This window comes from Rousettus aegyptiacus, unplaced genomic scaffold (assembly GCF_014176215.1).
Source record: "Rousettus aegyptiacus isolate mRouAeg1 unplaced genomic scaffold, mRouAeg1.p scaffold_m13_p_8, whole genome shotgun sequence".
Lineage (NCBI taxonomy): Eukaryota > Metazoa > Chordata > Mammalia > Chiroptera > Pteropodidae > Rousettus > Rousettus aegyptiacus.
Genome location: NW_023416311.1, coordinates 83,631,636 through 83,653,655, shown reverse-complemented (window position 1 = coordinate 83,653,655; position 22,020 = coordinate 83,631,636). Strand labels below are relative to the sequence as shown.

Genomic DNA, 22,020 nt, shown 5'->3' with positions numbered 1-22,020 from the left:
GATGCTTGAGCTAAATATGATAGAATGAGTAGCAGCAAATGGTAAGAGTGTGGTAGGGATGAGAGAATTTCACTAGCCTGTGCCAAGCCAGAGAGATACAAAGTGACATAGTATGGTCACAGAAGGGCAAATAGTTGGCAAAGCGGGCATGCCCCCTGCAAGGAAGTAATGGGAGATGAAGCTGGAGCAACCCATGGCAAGAAAAGTTGACAAGAACAGCAATATATATTCTGGTAAAGTTCCTAAACAGAGGATAAATAATTATATTCACATCCAGACAGAAAAATGGGAACGACGACTATGACCTTAGACTTATCTGTGACATCCAATGCCAAACAATGGTGGTGTGCAATATCTAAAAAAGGCTGAGAACAAAAACATGACCCAAAATATTTTATAGAGCCACGCTGGTGCTGATAAAGGCAAAAGCCTGACACTCCCCAACCTGCAAAAACTCAAAAAATACCCTTCTTAAAAAATTCCCTTGGGCAAAAATCTGGTCAATCAAGAGAGTAATCAAACTAAAAAAAACTCATTAATAACAAAGTTAGTGGTAAAAACAAAAGAACTGAAGGTAGTCCATTTAAATATAAAACAAAAATATCCCATGTGGGATTATGGTTATGGAATAAAATGTAAATGATATCAGATTTAAAAAAAAAAATAATAGAAACTGCCCCAAATTGGAACATGTAGTTATAAAACATCGATTCAAGCCTCAATATTTATCATAATCTTGTTTCTTAATTTTAGAAAGATTAGGGGCAACTATGTCTTGTGAATAAAAATGTGATGATTTCTAATTCCTTTAGCTTCATTTCACATTATTTTGTTGTTAAAGTCAAGTAAAAATAAATTAAAATCTAAAAAAGAAAAATAGTATATAGTGCCATTGCATTTTTTAAAAATTATATCTATGTAGCTTTAATGCCCAGAGAAAAGAGATGGAATAACATTCACCAAATGATAACACTTACCATAGCTGGGTAGTGGAATTGGGGATGGTTTAAAAATACTTTTGCTTTCATCTTTGTAAATTTCTGTGTTGCTTGATAATTAAAAGTAATTTGTTTATTCTATAAATATTTATTAAGTGCTTATTGTTATCTAAGCCCTGGGGATATATCTGTGAACCATAAAAATAAGGTCCTTACCTCATGGAACTTTCATTCTAGTTAGGAAGACAATCTCTATGTAAGAAAACAAACATGAACAGTGTGTGATGAGTGCTAAGAAGGAAATGAGTAGGAAAGGAGCGGGTGCTCATTTGTTAGAGTCAGAAGAGAATGAACACTGGCCTGACCTGAGATGAGACCTGAAGGATGAGAGGAGTTGCAGTTTTGGGGGAATAGCATTCTGGACAGAGGCTACCTGGTTGGCTTTGGGGTGGAAAAGGACTCCGCACGTTTGAAGAATAAAAGAGAGGTCAGTGTGGCTGAAATGTAAGAAAAAGGGAGAGCCTGGTGAGCTGATTTTGAAGAGATAAATGGGAACTTGAACATACAGATAGATCCTGAGTGGTGCTGAAAGCCAGTTTGGATTTCATTCTACTTTCAGTGGGAAGCCACACACACACACACACACACACATTCAAATTATGGTTCTGTCTGTGCTCTGAGCTATTTTGAGGATCCTGAGCACAAACAGGTCTGAAAAGAAAGCCAGCAAGACCTTATCCATAGACTTCTCAGTTATGGTAGATAATAAATTCCTAATTTTGCCCAATTTTTTATGCCATCATTTTCAGTTATTAAATAGTATCTAGTACTAGATATTTGATCATACGTTTTGGTGCATTATCAAGAACTCTTCATGAAATACTAAGCTTACTTTCTTTACCTACTTTAAGTAAACTTTCTTTAAGTGAGTTGAAGCCTATACTCATATGCTATGTTAAAAATAGAGGAAATAGATTTTCAAATCTCAGTCCACATGTACCTGTAGCAGAATTTGTGAAGAGTGAAAATATCTCTAGGAAGTTTGAACAGTGTGGTGTGAGATCCATAAACATTGACTAATATCTTAAACATATTTTTGGTGGTATTGCATTTCTCATTTAAAAATAGACACAGTAGTTATTTTTTGAAAGACTAATTCAACATAAACCCTTCTGAAATTACTCATTTTAAGAGATCACCCAAAATTTCAAGCACCTTTCAGTACAAGTGGCTTGCAAAGACTTAGAGTATAGAGTCTACTAACGAACAGCCTAGCAGAGTACCTCGCACCTTGTACGCTTATATAATATTGTTTATTTGGTTTTGTGAGTCAATAAAATTATTTACAAAAATATCACAATCTTCTTGTGTAATTTTATTGTTTGGTCGTCTTGAATAAAAAAAAAAAAACAGCATAAACTACATATACTTGTTAGTTATTCTAAGAGTGAAAAGAAACACGTCCTCTTATGGTTAGTTATTCCAATTACAAATCTTTCACCACAAATGGAAAGTAAATACAAAAGAGCTTTTTGCAAATATGTTCTTCATTGACCGTATTCTAAAATCAATACACTGTCTTCCAGTTGTAGATGACTGAGAAAAATTAGACCTAAAATTTTTATTTCTGCAAAATCTAAGATATGCACAACAAATAGGTTAAAAAAAAAGAAGAAGAATGAAAGATATACCACATAAGGGTCGTTATCCAATAAAAAACAAAGCTCTTTTAAGGAGCATGGTCTGGGCTCTAGAAAGCTTTTAATATTCACTTTCCTAATATTCAATTTCCTTACACTCATTAAAAGGAATAGCTGAGGAAAACAAAAACCTGAAAATTTTTACCAAAAGGGAATTGGTGAAGCACAAATCTTCATAGAAATAGAAAACCTATCCCTTCAGAAATTAAAAATTGATCTGCAGCATGGTAGGTGTAAGGAGAAATTGAGCCCAGAGGCCTTACTGGACAGCCCAGGAAAGGTCCTCCTCATCTTAAAGGTGCTCCGCCTCACCTTCGCACACCTGTCAGCAATTTGAGAGTAGAAATGGCTGATGCCTGAATACAGGGCAAGACCACAAGAAAAGCTGCCTCTCCTTAAAAGTGGCAAAAGTTCCTGATGCCCAAATCTACCTAGATGTTGAGGATGGTCTGAAGCCCAGGTTTATCCCTGAACATAAGGAGGATATCCTGGGCATTCTCAAGTACACCCAGGGCTCGGAACTTTAAAACGCTGCAAAAGAGAGAACAGAGCCCAGTTTGGCCAATGGAGGCTGCATACAAACCTCACGGAGAAAAATCTCTTTCAACTGTATTCACGCTTCGCCTCATGTCCTCAGGCTACAGGTAATTTTTCCTTCCCTGTACCTCAAGGATGGGCAAACCTTTTCGATAAAGGGCCAGATAGTAAATATTGAGACATCCCAAGCCATATGATCTCTGTCGCAGCTATTCAGCTCTGCTATTGCACCATGAAAGCAGCCAGTGGCAATACGTAAATGGCTGAATGTGCCTCTGTTTCAATAAAATTATGAAAATAGAAGATGGGCCAATTTGTCTCATGGGCCATTTCTGCTGATGCTTACAGTGTTGCACATAAAGTAAGGAAAAAAGATGGGAATTTTTTCAAAGAAGGATTCAACCGCATTATAATCAGCATGACTAGATCAGACAAATCTTTCCACGTTAAATATCAGTAAAAGAAACAAACAGAAAACAAAATATAAGCAAACAAGAAAAAAACATTCAAGCAAAAATTAAAACTAATATGAAAGATGTAGTATGTAAATGATAAATGAAATTATATGTTACTGTAGAAAGCAAACCCCCTAACAAAGGGAGAATTCCCCCAGAGAGATTAATCCTTCGAGAGAATTTATAAGGACACAAATTTGTATAAGACTTCAAGGACACGATAAAACTACAAAATGGAAATAAAGGTTACAAGGAAATATTGAGGACTAACATATGACAATTGAAGAACCAAGTAATGAGTATATAAGAAAGAGAAAAAATACAACGAGCAGCAGAGACTCGATTGTTGGCACAGAGCAGCACGGTCCAGTAGACCTTTCTGCAATGATTGGCAGGTTCTGTAACAGTGCTGTCCAGTAGAGTAGCCCCAGGGCCTACTGAACCCTTAAACTGTGATCGATGTAATCAAGGAATTAAATTTTATGCTAAAACTTTTTAAGTTAATATTTAAACAGCCATATATGGCTTGTAGCTATTGAACTGTAGGTTTAGAGGAGACTCCGGAGATAATTACAATGAACACAGAAAAAGAGAAGTGAAACAGTTACAGAGAACATAAAAAATATAGAGTCAGTATCAAGATCATGGAACATGAAGATAATCTGTGTCCCTGAAAGAGAAATCTAAACAAATGGAACACGACATAAATTTTAAACCATAATAGAAAATAATTTTCCCAAATAAAGGAGGAATTTGCACTACAGAATCAAAGGGCACAGTGCAGTCCAATAAAATCCTAAATCATCATAATGGGCAATAAAATGTTTACTGGTCTTTGGTGAATTGTAAGGATAACATTTCCTCAAGTATCCATGAAGAATAAAAAAGTTACTTAGAAGTGGAATAAAATGGAGCTACTTTTTTATTTCCTCATAATAATATTTAACATCAGAAGATCTGGGTCAATGTCTACAAATGCTGAGGGAAAGAAACAGCCTAAAGTGTTTCACATTCAGACATCCTGCCATTAAATCGTAAAGACAGCAACAGGCAAATGTGAAAGAATCCGGGAAATATAGTACACATAAATACCATATTACAAAATCTTTCTCATAATAAAATCTAATTAAACAGAAAATGACATAAAGCCATTGTTTAAAAAAAAGAAAAGACTGGTAGGAAACACTGAATTCGTGTAAATATATAATCATATTTAAATATTCATGAAAACTACAGAATATATTATAGAATATAAATACATTTTAACTGAAGATATCAATATCACGGCATAATAAATTATCTTAAACCTGGTTCCCCAGAAGCAGAACCTGAAGTGAGAAGTCATGTAAACCTGATTTATTAAAGAAGTGTTTCCAGAAAGCACAGGTTAGGAGGTGGGAAAAATAGACAGGGACAGAGAAAGAGACCAGCAAAAGCCCAGCAGAGCACAGATGAGAATTTCTGATTAAACATGGCAGGTTGACCACATAAGTTGACCTCTTCTCTCTCTGAAAAATTATGGTAAGAGGAGGAAAATGGTCTAAACCCATAAGGATGAGACAAAGAGAAGAGACAACAATAGCAAAAGGTTACAAGCTAGATAGTAGAGGGAACCATTTCAGTTCTGGTCATGAAGAAGTAGTTGGGTTCAGGCTTACCTTCTCACAAAGAATAAAAAAGGCTGGCAAGACATACTAAGCAACTGCCTGCAGCCACTGGATTGTGGGGATAAGGTCACTGAGAGAAGAAAAGCGCATGTGGTGAGACTTCCCTTCATTCCAGCTTTTTCTTTGAGGGCATTTTCCAAACCGTGGCACAGAGAAATAGAGCTCAAGAAGAGAGCAAGCAGATTAAAAAGGAAAAAAAAGGAAAATGATACACTGTGAAAACACTAACCAAAAAAACAATAATAATAGATTTTAAGCAAGAAGTATTATGAGATAAGGATATTACATCACAATTAAAAGGTCAATTCAAGAGAAAGTTATCACAATCTAAATTAGTATATACCAAATAACATGACTCCAAAATATGTAAAGCAAATATTGACAACTTTAAAAGCAAAGGTAGACAAATCCACAGTCATAGTTTGGAATCTTAACACATGTCTATCAATAACTGATAGACAAACAAACAGACAAAATCAAGAGGCATATAGAAGATTTAGATGCAACAATTAATCAGTTTGATCTAAATGACACATAGAACACTATACACAACAACTGCATAATTCTCGGTTGACAATTTTTTCTTTAGGCACTTGAAGGTGTTTCTTCATGACATTCTAGTAATCACTGTCTCTTCTGTCATCTTACCTTTGTTCCTATGTACATAATGTCTTTTTCCCCCATCTGCTTTTTAAGTTCTCAGCATCCTGAGAATGGATGTGTCATATATTTTGTCCGATTTTTTTTTACCTATTTCAATCGGAAAGGTAAATCTGGTCTGTATAACTCTATCTTAGCTAGAAGGAGAGGCTTTTTCCAAAGCATTTTAGAATAGAAGCCAGAGAGATACATTCCGGTTTATTTTTTTCAGCTTAAGTATCTGGCTGCCTGGAGTTCTGTGCATACAGGGAGGATGGTGGCTAGGAATTCAGGGGTCAACTTTTCTAACTGTAGATTTTAATTTAAAATTCTTGATTTGCTCTGTGTTCTCATTTCCATATATAATATTGTGCTTTTTCTCCATTTCCAGGTTTCTGAAGCCTAATCTAGACCTCCTCAGCTGTATCCTTAAACACTCTAGACTGAGTTACAACTCCCTTCATCCTGCCTCTTAGTGAGTGACTAGACCTCCAGCTGCTCTTTTCCAGGTATTCTCTGATACCTCACCATTGCAATATGTTCTCTCTCCCCTCTTTTTTACTTTGGATATATGCTGTTGAAATTTCTTCAATTTTATTTAAATTTGCATCCAATCAACCTGCCATATTGACCATGAAACCCTGACTTTATATTTGTAATGCTGTCTAATTCTCTTACCACTCTATATTTATTTTTATTGAGGGAATAAAATTATTTAGTAGGGTTCTAAGCAAAGCAACCTGATGCTTATTTAAGATTATCCAAGTCCTAACATACCACATAACATACTTCCTCACATACCACTTATGTTCAGGAATCTATTTTATTATTTGTTGTTTACATTAGGTTCTGATCACAAAAGTTAAATCATAAGGCTTTGGCATTTTATGCACATTTGAATTGCATGTATTTGAAGTCATCCAACTAAAAACAGTAACAAAGTTCTCTTTTATATAATATTTAAATTTAAATTAATTAAACTCAATGAATCCAATTATCAAAGTCAATTAATTAAAAATCAAAAATCGCTGCTTTCAGAACTGGCTCTGGGTGCATGCTATTTTTGCTCTTGCCACATGGTGGCACCACTTCAGTTAATAATTACAAATCCCATCCTCCAAAATAATTGGTCTTAAATTATGCATCCTTTGAATGCTAACTCTTCATAAATTATCCCTTGCATAAATTATGATCACCCAGTTTGTAGACTCAACCAATCCTATAGCTTGACTTTGCACTGTGGGATAGTCAGAGATCATCTACCGAGGTTCTCCATGAGCCCCAAAGCTGTTGTTTCCTAAAAGATTTTGCCATGAGGTTTCAGAGATCTCCCTAATGAAAAGCCAAGGGAGGTGCAAATTACAGTGTTCTGCTCGTACGGATATATAATTCTGAGTTAGCTAAGAGCACTTACACTGTGACTCCAAATGCTGAGAGATTAAAATGTGTCCCAGTCGATGGAGAGATAGCCCTCTGATTCATAAGGTAAGTCTATCGTGCATAGTCAATGAACACAACTTAATCATATACAAGAAACCTTTATTTAGTGTTTTTCCCTCCATACCTATTAAGGCCTTAAACATCAAGGTCCATTTCTGGCCATGACTCCACCTTTTCTGTTGCTTCTTCCCCTTAATAAGAATAGCTAGCATTTTTAAGAGCCCTCTGTGTGCTCTGTGCTTCCTATTTTTTATGACATTTCATTCTTACCACAACCTTGCAAGGTAAGTATAGTCATTATTTTACAGATGAAGGAAGTTCAGACTGTTACCTAGGATCATTCACCTAGCAAGTAACAGAGCCAGGATTTGAACCTGGGTCCTTTGTGCCGCAAGCCCACTCACTGTCCTTCAACCCAGGATGATTTATGTTCCCCCGGAAAATTGGCACCTATACCTCGGCATCTCACCTATAATTAGGCCTCGCAGTTTTCTGTTAGAGAGAATTTTTATGTTTATTGATTATTTACAACTGTTTCAAAAAAAAAACACACACAAAAAACCAAAATGATGAAAACACTTCATATCTGTTATGGCCCAGTACCCCAGTTTCTGCACTTCTAGAGGCCCTTTGAAGGTTCTGAGGGTTTTCTTGACTGAGTAGTTGCACGAGGATATACACACCAGCACTGTAAGAAGTGGGGGCGAATCTACACAGCCATTCCAAGACTAAAGAGAAACAACTGAAGGGATTAGTTCATTCCGCAGGGCTGGCCATCAGATTAAATAGAAGAGCTTAGAATCTCTGAGTTGGAAGGGATCACAAAGATCTCAGAGTCCCAACAAATGGACTTCAGTCCATTCTGCCACGTGCCTACTAAGCAGCTGGCCACCATTCCTTGACTACCGGAGAATGCCATAGCCCAGCAACCACATTCAGCCTCGGACCAGTGTGACTGTTCTTTATATTCTGACATATAGCAAGGATGGCCAGCTGCTAAGGAGATGGAGGTGGCCATGGTGGCTGAAGCTGGCGGAGGATTTCCCACTTGGTCAAAACTGGTCCCGGACCTGGGCCGGAACCTGACCCTGGAGGGAGAGACATTAAGAGAAGGCTGGGCAGGGCAGATGCTGGAGGAAGGGAGTACTGGCGGGGAAGCCATAAGCTTAAAATTTGTGAGAAGTGTTTTTATTTGTATTTCAATGTACTTATTTGGTTTAACTTTGTGAGGTGAAATGTACATAAATGTACATAAATGACCTCTGATTAAAGCTGTTAGAATAGTTGAATCAGATGACAAACCAAGATCCACTTAAAACAGTTTTATAATATAAATCTGCCAAGACCATCATTATGATAAATATTAAAATCTTCTCATGGACTTCATTCATAAACAAAACTACACGACTAATTTGAAGTCATCCAAAGTGCCCGGAAAAATCCACATGTAGTACAGATATGCCCCAACATTGTATAGATTTTTGTTTACAAAATCTAAAATAATCACTTCCACAAGAGGGCACCAATTGATATCTTATTCTCAGAATAAATAGAAAGTTTGGAAATAATGGACTGTTGTTACATTTTGTATTTATGTGGTTATACCAAACAGTTCAACATAATTCACATAGTATATCTTCACTGTTACCGTATCCCAAGAAAATAACATTTTAGGTTCCAGAAAGGTGCAGTTCCCAGCCGATATATATATATATATATATATATATATATATATATATATATATATAAACTCTCATGTTTAAGTCAAGAATTATTTAATTTTAAATGATGACATATGCCAAGGAGTAAGATCTCAAATGCTCCCTACTTTTTAAAAATAATGTTTAAATGTATTTTATTAATATATTTAATATTTAATGCTATCAATATTTTTAAAATTTGCTTAAAATATGAGATATGGACAAGACCGCTTTGCTTTAAATGACAAAACAAAAATGTTTAAATTTTCCCCTTTTTGTGGGGACAAATATAAGAGTAGAATGCCTCAGTAATGTCTTGGGATGTTGCTAAATTTTTAATTGACTCAAATCAGGCCGATCCTCCAAAGTATCCTTTGTTGCTCTTTGGAAATTATCAATGAATCTCTGCTAGTTTAACCCTAGAACTTCAGAATTGGCAGGAAAATCTGTTTACCTTCTGAGAAAACAGAGTCAAATTGGTCCTTTCTAGAAAGTTCAAGGAAACCATCATTTTGCACATTTTCCCATAGTATTGGTCTCTGTGCATAAAGGAAGGAGTGCTTAGTGATAAAAATAGTATTTATTGATCACCTAATTGTGTCAAGCACTACACAATAATTATACCAGACACATTTTATTTTATCCTCTTAATAACTCAATGACAGGGATTCTCAACACTTCCGTTTTATAGCCGAGAAAACTGAGTTTCAAAGAAGATAAGTATTTCCCCATTTCCTTACTCTGGCAGAACCAGGACCTGGATCCAGTCCTGTCCTAATTCCAGGTCCAAACTTTTAACCACTATTCTTCATGCCCCTCTGGAATCCAGCAATGGCTTCGTTATATCGCCAGGCTCAAACCTTAGACTCAGCTCCTCAGGTTATGCTTGGACAAGGGAGGATCTGGGGAGTCTATGGCCTCCTTCAATGGATATCATAAGAGGTAGGAGAGACAGAGGGAAGTTATTTCCAAACTTCAACTGGCACCAGCTAGCTCCAAACACTGTGACTGGACTGGGGATGAGCACACTGAGTCACATTCCAGGATTTTCCTTTGAGCAACTGGAAAAGCGGATTCTCCTCTGTTGGCATGTAATGATAGGAGCCTTGGGTGGGTCTCCACCAGGACCCGAGACCCTTCCACCTACCACTTCTCGCCCCGAGGAAACAGAGTGAAGCTAGGACCTTGGAGATGCCATCTGAGCCAGGAATCGGTACAGCGTGAAGCCAAATCTTCCCACTTGGACTTTTTTAGCTAAGTGAGGCAATATAATTCCCCCCTGGCAGAACCATTTTGGGTCACTCATAACCGGAGGTGCCCCAGCTGATTCAGCCAGCTCAGTTACAGCAATGTAGCAGGATACTGAGCAGGGCTTTCCCAGACTTGGAACCAAGTCTCAGGACAGACAACAACACATGTGAAATCATTAAGTCCCTGTACTCTGAAAGGAACATCCAATGATGGATGAGACACCTCCCTCAGGGCTGATAAAGAGTCCACAGAAATGACCCTCCCATGCATGGCTGTCCCCCCTCCAGTCTGATGGGCAGAGGACTGGGTGAGAGTCAATGGATTCCTTGTCTTCAGGGAAACCGTAGAGCTTAGATAAGAGATGATTCACCCCCTTTCCCAGAGAGGAGGATGCTCCTGTCACCAAGGCAAGCGATAGGGAGGCTCCAAGAGAACAGCTCAGAGGCTGGGGCCTGCGAAACTCACACTCTTGGTGGAACGGATAGAAGCCCTGGAGAGATAGATATCTGCTTGGGCAGTAGGCTGGCTGATTTGTCCCTGTGCCTATCTGGGTAGGAGAGAAAGCAACTAGAGAGACAGCGAGTGGGTTAGGGGTGTGGTTTCCTCTACCACCGATTGGTGGCAAAGATGACCAAGTCGACTGTGGGTCAAGAGCATACCACAAAAAGTCACCAGGTTTAGGCATCCTGCCCTGACCACAGTGGCGACCTCCCAGCTGTGGGGTGGTAGTGCGAACGTACAGAAGGCGGAAGAGGTGGAGTTAAAGCAGGATCTCCTGGTCAGGGCAGTGTGCAGTGGATGGGTCCCACCGGGCCCTCAGAAAGACTCATGGACCACACAAGAAAGATCACAAAGGAGGGAAGGGATTTAAATCAAATTGAGATTGATACTTTAAAATAACTGAGTTTTAATGGCTCAAAGTGACAGAAAATTTATGGGATCTATCCCAGATGGTATTAAGTGACAAGAAGTGGAGAATGAATGAGGCGTGGTTAAAGGCAGTGACTGGAAAAAATAAAACCTTTATATATTTATACCCCACTGGTTTGAATCTGCTTAGTAACTCTAATGGGATATTGGAGAAATTCCTCTCTCACCATACGGACATCTGAAAATGGACAAAGAGGCAATAGAAATTTTGGCATTTGGTCACAAATGGTAATGGCAAATCCATCACCAGTTTTTCTGTCCACAGTTGTATTGCACCATTGATCTTTCTATAAATCCTATTTCAGGAGGCTTTTCTGAAACAGATTGGGGGTGGGAAGAGCTGGGCCAAGGGGAAGGCTGAGGTGTATGTCCAATGGTTACCCAGGTTGCATTAAGCTGGATTACTAACTAAAATTGATTTGGATCCTTATTGTGAGAAGATATAAGAAACTAGTCATTCTTCCCTACGTGAAACTTATCTCATTTTTTTCCTATATAGTGAGAGGTAGTGTTGTTTTTATTTTAAGGTATACTTTTAAAAGATTACTCTTGTCCTTAAAAATTCTTCAGAAGCATTGGGGACCTCCAGAATAATTTTGGAAAGGCTTGTGGGATATGATAGAATGAGAGTAAAAGTCACAGGTTTTGCACTCAAATATCTGCAGGCGGCCGGCAAGCAAGGAACACAACCAGTGGAATAGGTTGGGGGCGGGGGGAAGGGGAGGGCTGTGGAGAACCGCAGAGCCTTGTTGAATGATGCAGCTGCTACTAAACTCTGGTTTACTGATGCCATGTGAGCATGTGTACCCAGTTCAGCCAACTGTTCAATTGTTCAAGAGAAATGAAAAAATCGGGTTTTTATATAAATTTCATCATTTTAAGTGTTGGCAATTATTCAACATTTTTCAATAGCACCATATGGGCCAAATGAAACATCTGTGAGCGGATATGGCTGGTGAGTTGCCAGCAACTTCTGGCATAGGTAATGGGAGAAGGTGGTCAAAACTGAAAAATGGAACGAAGGCTCAGGGCCTGTCAATCATTATTGCTCCTAAAATGAGTTCTTGGACCAGAGGCATCGCTCAGACTAGAAATAGGAACTTTGTAGGAGGTCTGAGGGATAGAGTAAGCAAGACAAATTCTGCTAATGATAAAGAATGAGGCAGTGGTGCCCTTAGGAAGATGTCACCTGCCACAGGGCACACATCACCTACAGAAAGATTCATTTCAGGCACCACTGAGAATAGGTGAGGAGACTGAGATCTCACTGAAGCCAGACCTGCTTTGGTAACATACAACTGACTATGCTTCAGGTAAGACCAAGAAGATTAAAAGAAAGGAATAAGGGATAGAAGAAAATTTCTCAAACCTAGAGTACCCGAGACACCTTGGAAGAGAAGATTCAAATGCAGGGTTCCTGCAGAAGTATTCGAAGCCCACAGGAAGACTCTTTGAAAACCAAAAGGCCAAATGTCTTCCTCCCTTAGGAAAGTGTCACAGAAGCTGATTTAGGTGTAGGTGGGTGGCGGACATGCTGGTCCATGAGATCAGAGTTGGTTAATAATAATTGAGAAAATGCTGCACCCGGAAGCTGACTATGAGGTAAATATCTTGGTTAAACATCTAAACCAGACAGGGTAGGACATATAAATCCCTAAGATAAGAACTCATCTAGCATTTGAATTATTGTAATAGCCTCCTAACTGGTCTTCTGCTTATGACCTTGACCCCCTACAGTCTTCTCAATACAGCAGCAGACATGAGCCTTTTAAGACTTAAACTTGATCATATCACCCCTCTGCTGAAAATTATTCCATGGTTTCCCATCTTATTTGGAATAAATGCCAGAACCTTCCAAATGGACAACAAAGCCCTAATCTGGCCCTAGCTCTGTCTTATCTAATGTCATTTTCCCCAACCCCACACACCTCCAGCCAGGCTAGCCTCAAGCCACTCCCTGAACATACTTAGGAACTTTGCACTTCCTGTTTCCTTTGTCTGAAGGGCTGCTTTCTCAGAAAACTGCATGTCGCACCCCCTCACTTCCTGCTCAGTGCACACTGTCAGAGCAGCCTTCACTGACCACCCAGTGCAAATAGCAGGGCTCCCACCCAGCTTTCTCTTTTCCCTGAAAACTCTGCTTATTCTTCTCATGTTATCTATCAGTACCTGGCGTATTGCTTTTATTTATTTATAATCACTTCTTCCCACTAGAACGCAAACTGCATTATAATTGAGTGCAGAACAGTGCCCAGCACATAGTAGGTGCTTGATAAATATTTGTCGAAGGAAGAAGTAAATGAATAAATGAACGAATGAACAAAGTAAGGAAACTTCCAAAAACACGAGAAAATTGACAGTCATAGACTGGGAAACTATTTAGACAAATTTGAAAGAAATTTGGAACCTTTGGGCTATTTCCAAAATTTTAAAAAAAAATATGATTGCTCTTGTCTATTCCTCCACTATGATGAGTAATGTTAGTGGCATGCAGTTGAAAGAATGGGTGGTTGCTTTCTGGAAAGAAGGAAGGCTGACTCCTTGAAAATTGTTGAAAGATCATAAAGGAGTAGATAGGGTTCCAGGGTTGCATGAAGAAATTTGCTCTGAACTTGGCCAGTAAAGGCCCCATATGTGGGTTTACAATTGAAAGGACATTATGTCTAAAAACTGTTACTGAGATTGTGCCAGATTCTGTAATCAGGACCTATGACTTTTCTGGATTTCTTAACTTTTTTTTTTTTTTTTTTTAAGTCTGTGATTTAGATATTTTTCTTCGGAAAGCTGGCTGTCATCAAGATCTGGTAGTGACAGCAGTCCTTAGGGAATGTTCTTGGGATTTCCTTATTTGCTAAGCGTTTTTTTTTTTTTTCTTTCTTCTATTAATGCATATTTATAAATGTGGGGAGATGAAAGGCAAATGATTGAAATATTTTCTCCCAGTTTTTTTTCTGTTTATCTCTTTTTAAGGCCATGGATATGTCTGTCTGTACATATGTGTAAGTATATTTATTTCCCCTCATGGAGTTATCCTCAGCTACCCTTTGCTGCTAGAAATGGATATGAAGGAGCTAGGCACAGGATAAGTGACTTAATTCATTACCTAGTGCTAGGCATTTAACATCACATTAATCAAACAGTCTCAACTGGAAAAGACCAAGGGACAAAAATGACTTCCATGTTGTAGTAATAAATGTCTATATTTGAGATGGGCAAGATCTTAGCATTATTAAGACTTGTATTTACTTAATGTTTTGAATTTTAACTCTATTTAGTTTCAAAAGATTTTCAAGTTCCAACGTAGAAAACAGAGCTTTGTTTTTAAAATAATTTATTTTAATTCAAGTTTAATAAACTCAAGATGGGGAAATGACTCAAAAACAATGAAATGTGTTTTTCTAAGCAAGCATATTAGGTTATAATACAAAGAAAACATGTGAATAAAACCACAAAGAATATAATTTTTAATTAGAATATTTTACGGGCCCAGTTTTTCTTGTAGAATATATAGGATTATGTGCCCAATTCTCATTAAATGTAACAAAAACAATGCTCAAAAGCACAACCATTTAACAGTCAAATGTGACTTGAGATTAAAGAGTTTCTTCATTTCTTGCAATTGACCAAAACCTCATTTAGGTTTTCCTGTAATTGCTGAAACTTTTCATGGTCTCTTTATAGCGAGAGAATTCTCTGTTCTTATCTTTGTAGTCCTCTATTCCGCCAGTTCTCAATTCTGTCACTCCCAACCTACTGTATATTTTAGAGACTTAGAATCCATTTCCTCTGCTCATTGAGAGAGAGAGAGAGAGAGAGAGAGAGAGAGAGAGAGAGAGAGAGAAAAAAGATTTAACACATAAGTTCAACCCCTCCCCAAGGAAAAATAATGACATATGAGCCAAACTTAAGTCAAGGATTACAACTTAGAAGATGAGATGACATGTATATAAATAATTGTATTCTGGGGCTCGGTGTAATCTTCACTGTACAGAGCCAAGTTCCACAGGAATTCAAAAAAAGAAGCTGTCACCTCCAGAAAGATCAAGGAAGTGTTCATGGTAGCACTCGCATGTATGATAGACAACCAAGACAACACAGACAGACTAGAGACAAAGATAGGGTGTGGGTGTTGTGGGAAGAACATAAAAAAAAGGAATTCTATGTGGAAGAAATAACAAGAGCTAAGTTACTGAATCAGAAAAGGCCAGGAGGTGTTCCGGAAACAGAAACTAGGAAAGATTCTTCTGAAACACAGGGATCAAATAATCAAGAAAAGGTAATTTTGTATGGAAGAACAACTTCAAATCAGACAGCGTAGCTGTTTGAATGACAAGATGAATTAGAAATAATGTCACCTGCAAGAAATAGAAAACCTGATTAAAACACACAAAAATTTATTGTTTTCTTAACAAGAAATCTAGAAATAGGCGATCTTACGGGTATGTAAGCAGCTCAACAGAGTTCTCACTGACCTGGATCTTTCTACCTCCCTGCCATCCTTAGAGACTTTTTATGCTTTATATCTGTGTCCTCATGGTCACAAGATAAATGCAGAAGCTTCAGAGATTGTATCTACATTCAAGACAGGGAACGGAGAGAAGGAATGATAACAACCACATATGTTCTTGTTATCAGAAGAGCAAAGTCTTTCTCAGGATCCCCAGTAGTCTCTCATCTCATTGTCAAAAAGTGAGTCAATGGCCTCTTTCAGCTGAAAGAGAGGTGGAGAAGAAAAGTTTCTGCTTTCCAGCCTCTATAGTGAGAGTGGCAAAGAAAGGTGTTGGGAATGGCTGTTGCCTTAGCCAGCCAACCTGCCCTTCACTTGGGTGGATCGTATGAATCTTAACAGACATTAGACAGTCATTAAAGATTTTCAGGAGAGAAACAACATAGAGTGAGGCTTTAATACAACTGATCTAGCAGTGATATGAAAAATAGAGAGCTGAGAGAATGGAGGCAAACGCATAAGAACATGTCTCATCTTAAACATGTTGAATTTGAAGATTTTTTTTTGTAATTTTGAGATTTTTATCTAGATATTGTCTTATTATTCCCAAGTGGCACAGAGTTTGATGAGAGGAGTGTGAGTTTTTGTTAATTTTTTGTCTTCTGCCTTTGAATGGATTTAAAATCACACTTTGTCCCCCAGCACTGTGCAGCACCAAACCAGTTATAGATACCTATCTACCTGCCTGTACACATCTCCACTTGGGTATCCCACAATCATCTCCAATTTGTCACTTCCAACAATGGATGTAAATGACCTCTCTGACTAAAAAACGTTATGGGTAAAAGCATAGTTTTGTACTGTGCTGAAGTGTTTCACATTATTAGAAAACGTGTTAACATTTATTTTAGAGAAACATAAAATAAACACAAATGACTCTAAGGCCAAATTTGAATTGGAATAAAACTGTGCTATCCACAATTATAATGTGTTTATAATTCAAAGATAACATTTCGATTATACACAGTGCTATTAATACTTGAATGACGTAGGAACTTTATTAGTCATTTCATTAAAATCCAGGGCTATTACGAACTAATTGGTCAAAATTTTCATATTACCTTCCGAACCTGGTTGGCAAGCAAATTTTGAGGCATTAAAATTGATCATTTCCCTACCATAAGTATGACAGGCATTAGAATGACTGGTGAAAGCAAGTTATCTACTCCATCATATCACTTATTCTTTATCTGCTTATGCTGTGTAATTGTTAAAACTATTTCAAATTGTTTTTAGATTGACATCAAGATAAGTAAGTGAATAAATGAGAGTAAGATATGCTAGAAGAATGGTTATAGGACCAGGAGTCTGGCTTTCATAGGAAATGGTATTGGAATCCGATGCCTACAATGTAATCTGTTGCAAGCACGGCACTAGGGAGGCCACTGTTCCTATTTTCTGAGCATCAGTATAGCAGACTAGTGAAGAAAAAGGCTCTGGAGTCAGAAAGCCTGGGTTTGAATTCTGGACCCATCACTCACTGTGTGACTGAGAAATTTAGTTTTCTATAACTCAGTTTCCTCATTCAAAAAGGATTACTGTGAGGAGTCAATCAGATAATCCACAGGAAGCATGCGGAACAGTGCCTGGCGCACGCTGCTGCCAGGCTCCACGCCACCACTACTACTATCAGTGCTCTACTACTACTGCTACTACTCCTACTCTACTACTGCCACCGCTCTACTACGGCTGCGTGCTACTACTACTCTACTACTATTACTACTACCACTCTACCTCTACTGCTCTACTACTCTACTACTACTACTACTACTACTACACTACTACACCACTTCTATTACTACACCACCACTACCCCTACACTACTACTACTACTCTACTACTGCCACAACTGCACTACTACTGCTACTACTATGTTCTACTACTACCCCCACCGTTCTTGTGACAGCCAAGGTGGAAATATTTTCTTGATAGAAAAGAAAAAAAAGTCTCAAAGATTGTCTTTGCAATATCCGCAAATGATCCAACAGGCAATGATCTCAGGTTACCTGTCAACAGCATTTTGCATAATCATTTTCAACGCCTCAACTCACTGTCTTCTCTTGATTTCTAGGATACTGTACTCTTTAGGTCTGTTACTTTCCCCTATCACTGGATGCTCCCTCTCGGCCTCCATTACTGGCTTCTCTTCTTCTTGAACTCCTAATACACTACAGTAACAGAGTGTTTGAGTTCTGAGGCTCAATCCTTGGTCCTTTCCTTTTACTTTTAGTCATTCCTGAAGTGATATGGTTCAGTCCCATGGTTTTGAATATCACCTATGTGCTGAGAACTCAGCTCGAACCCTTCCCTCAAATGTTAGCCTTGATCAAACTGCCTATTTCACATTTCTACTTAGATGTCAAAAAGACATTTGAAATAATATGTCCAAAACGAAATTCTGGATCTCCTCTTAGGAATCTGTTCCAACGCAATCTCCTTGATTTCTGTGTACTGCAGCTCCACCATTCTACTCATTGAGGCTGCAAACCTCAGTCTCATCATTGACTCTTTCCCTGTCCTTCCCTCCATCCTATACCTATCCATCAAGAAATCCTGTTACCTCAGCCTGGAAAGTAGATGTGGGCTCTGACCAATTTGTACCACCTCCACTGCTATCGCCCTGGCCCAGGCAACCATCATCTCCTACCTGGACATCCAAAATAGCCTCTATGGTAGATTGCTTGCAAAAATAGTGGCAACCACTCCTCTTGCTACATTATACTCTGTTGTAATGCAGCTTTGTAGCTGCTCCAATCAAAATGTAGAATCTATTCCTCAACTCCACAATCTGTGAAAACTTCATGATTTGCTTTAACTAGTATAATACGTGTCAAGTAATGGTGTGTTAGTTCTGAGTCTAGCCCTCAAGACACTTTGCACACTTCTGCTCAGTCTCTGGACATCACGTGAATAAGCACATGAGTCAGCTACTTCCATTGTCCAAGCCATTAGCTGGGCAGCTCCCTGAAACAGCCACATAGCTTACCTGCAGCTGACTGCGGACAAGACCAGGAGAACTGCCCGCTTGAGCCCGGCCTGATTTGCCAATCCACATAATTGTGAGCTAAATAATGGTTCTTGTTTTCAGCCATTAAAATATGTGGTGGTTTGTTACAGAGCAAGAACTGATGGATACAGCTTTCTAACACACGTCACTGCCACTACGCTTGGCCTCTAAAGTCTATTCTCAGGAATAATTTTTATAAAACTTTAAATCAGCATGATATCACTCTTGCTCAACACTCTACAATGGCTTACTTTCCTGTGGCCTACAAGGATCTAAATCATCTGGCTTCCATTCCTGTTCTGCCCACATCCTCTGCTACCAAAATCTTTGTGTGCTCCATCCCAGCCATATCTACTCTCTTGCTAGTTCTTGAACATACCACACTCCTGCCTTAGGACTTTGGCTGCAGTGGATTATTCTACTTGAAGTGCTCTTTCTCCAGAGAGCTGCTTGGCTAACTCTCCCAGTACCTTCAGATATTTCCTCAAATCTCATATTCTTAACGAGGTCTCCTCTGCTTAATAAAACAGCTGGATTCCCATCCTGAACATTCCCGATCCTCCTTATCCTGCTCTACTTTTTCATTTTTTTTTTCTTTCACATTTATTGTCTTTGGAAATATCATTTGATTTACTTAATTATTATCTTTATTATTTATTGTTTGTATTTCAGTATTATTCAGGTCTCTTCAGAGAAACAAAACCAATAGGGTGCATGTGTGCATGTGTGTGTGTGTGTGTGTGTGTGTGTAGAGAGAGAGAGAGAGAGAGAGAATTATTTTAAAGAATTGGCTCATGTTTGTAGGGGCTGACAAGTTTGAATTCTACACGGCATTTGGCAGGCTGGAGACCCAGGGAGAAGTTGAAGTTGCAGCTCACATCTGGACACAGAATTCTTTCTTCTTCAGGAGACTTCAGTGTTTTATTCTTAAGGCCTTTGACTATTAGCTGGGTTACCCCAAATTATATAGAGTAATCTGCTTTATTCGAAGTCTGAATAATCTCATCTTAAAAATACCTTCACAGAAACATCTAGACTAATGTTTAACCAAATTTCTGGGTGCCATGACCCAGACAAGGTAACACACAAAATTAGCCATCATATTCTCCTTACCGGGACATAAGCTCCTCAAAGAAAGAAATCTTTATTTTGTTCACTAATATATCTCAAGTGCCTAGAACTATGCCTAGCATAGAACTAGTGTATATATAACATGAATCAATGAATAAATGATTGAGTCTTAAGATATAAAGGTGAAACCCAATAGGTATATTGTGAGAGCGCCTGGAGCTTCGTGGGTTACTCCAGAAAGCTCACTGAAGGATGTGTGTTTTATGCATGGTTTTGAAAGGAGTCTGGGATATAATCTGACAGGAGGAGGAGTGAAGAAACTCCAGGAAATTAAAGTGATGTGAATGTTGGATCAAAGTAGAGACAAAGCAAACAAAGTGTGCCCTCTAAGATAACCACCTTTTATGTAAATAAGAGGGACATTTTTCAATTATCCCTAAAAAAAAAAAACTAAATACCTCCTTATTATCTCTTGAAGTTCCAGAGCATCATTTATTTGTCTGTCTATAATAGTCTAAAACTGTGGTCTCTCAAAGATTTGAACGTTTTCCAAGTGAAATAAAGCATTTATACAAAGCAGATGCATGCAACATAACCTTCAATTGTGATTTTCCTATAGCCGCAATAAGATCATTACAAATGGGTGAAGCCATAACTTAGATCAAACTAGCACTTAAAAGTCAAGTACAATTTAATGACAGTATTACAGGTACCAACCAAACCTGAACAGTTTTCTGTAGAGACAAGCAGAATTCCTGGTGTGGACCTGCTGCCAAATTTACTCAGGTGCAAAGTTCTTCTAACATTTGATACTAATGAGGGCATAGGAAAGTCCCAGGCGCCTATTATTTCTATTAATAATCAAAAACTGCAGATTGGATGGAAGAGGTATTTTTAAAAGTAATTATTTCCCATCGTCATGAATTTAATTAGTAACAGAAAAATAATCTCTGGTGATTTCTGTCCATCTATAAGTCTCTCTACCTACCTGTCTACCAATCTTTCTCTATTTACTCCATCATGTCCCAGTATTCTACACACTAAAATGATATACTGGCATCTAAATTGTAATACGAATGCAAGTCACCCTCTGCTCTTTGAGTCAAGGTCAGCATGGGCTGCTTGCTGGATTCAGAGTACAGAATCAATGGCATGGTTGATTTTAACTACCCTTCATACTCAAGTGGTTCCAAATCTCTCTGTGACCAGTTTAGAAAGTCTTTATTTTGTTTGTATTTGAGAGACTGCAAAGGCTTTTTACCTTTCTTATGGGATAAACTGTCAGAATTGTATATTACCTTTGAGAACAAAAACCTCCAAAAGTCAGGCTGTCTGGGGAAAGCAGTCGCATCTCTGACTTTCATTGTTTTCTTTCGATAGCAGCACACAATCTTGGAGCAGATGACCAGACTACGGTAGCGCTTTTTACATGAAATATAAACCACCATTCATTCATCCATTCATGAGACATTTTTACACAAACTATGTGCAGCTTTTTCTTTAAAAATCTAAACATTAATACGTGAGCATATACTTACACATTAATTCCAAACTTGGGTACTTTCACTTTCAATGGAAGGGAGCAACTTGGAACATACTGATTTTCATATAATACTCAAATGTATTTAAAACATATTTACAGAGTTGATTAGTGTCATGTACCAGTGATTAGCAACAATTGTATTACAAAACTGAGTAAAGCAACCAGTTTTCTAGAGCAAGCAAATACTTAAGGGCTATCTAGAGAATTTTCTTTAAAAATCAGATTATAAGAGTCTTGTTCACAAAATGTTAGTTACCCATTACTAGAAGCATAATTTAAATTTATTCTTGAGTCCCTAGAAGCCCACAATATATTTTCTGATCCTCTAGGTAAAATAAGCTATTAAATTCCTGTTTGGCTTTTGCAATTCATCTCCACCTTTGGAGCACATGACATCATTGATCACATATCACTAGACCCAGAAAAATGCAGCTCAGAAAAGGAAAAGGTAAAAGAAATCGATGTTTAAATTAGTCAATTGAAAAAGAAAAGGCAAATAGTATTTTATTAGCACTTATACTAAGTGTTGTTTTTCCTTATTTATTTGTTTAGTTTAACTTGCTTGGTTGTCAGATATCAATCCTGGTAATTCTCTTGCTGGAAATTTGTTCTGTATAACAGGAGAATCTCATCAA

The 22,020-nt window shown here is 38.0% G+C and overlaps 1 long non-coding RNA gene across 2 annotated transcripts in view; it reads left to right on the top strand.

Moving 5' to 3' along the window:
- Positions 1-22,020, top strand: part of LOC107509662 — a 34,386-nt gene that overhangs the window by 888 nt on the left and 11,478 nt on the right. For both annotated transcript variants that reach the window (XR_001596606.2, XR_001596605.2), the window contains exon 2: positions 6,328-6,445. This is a non-coding gene — a long non-coding RNA (uncharacterized LOC107509662). The remainder of the gene's footprint in view (positions 1-6,327; positions 6,446-22,020) is intronic.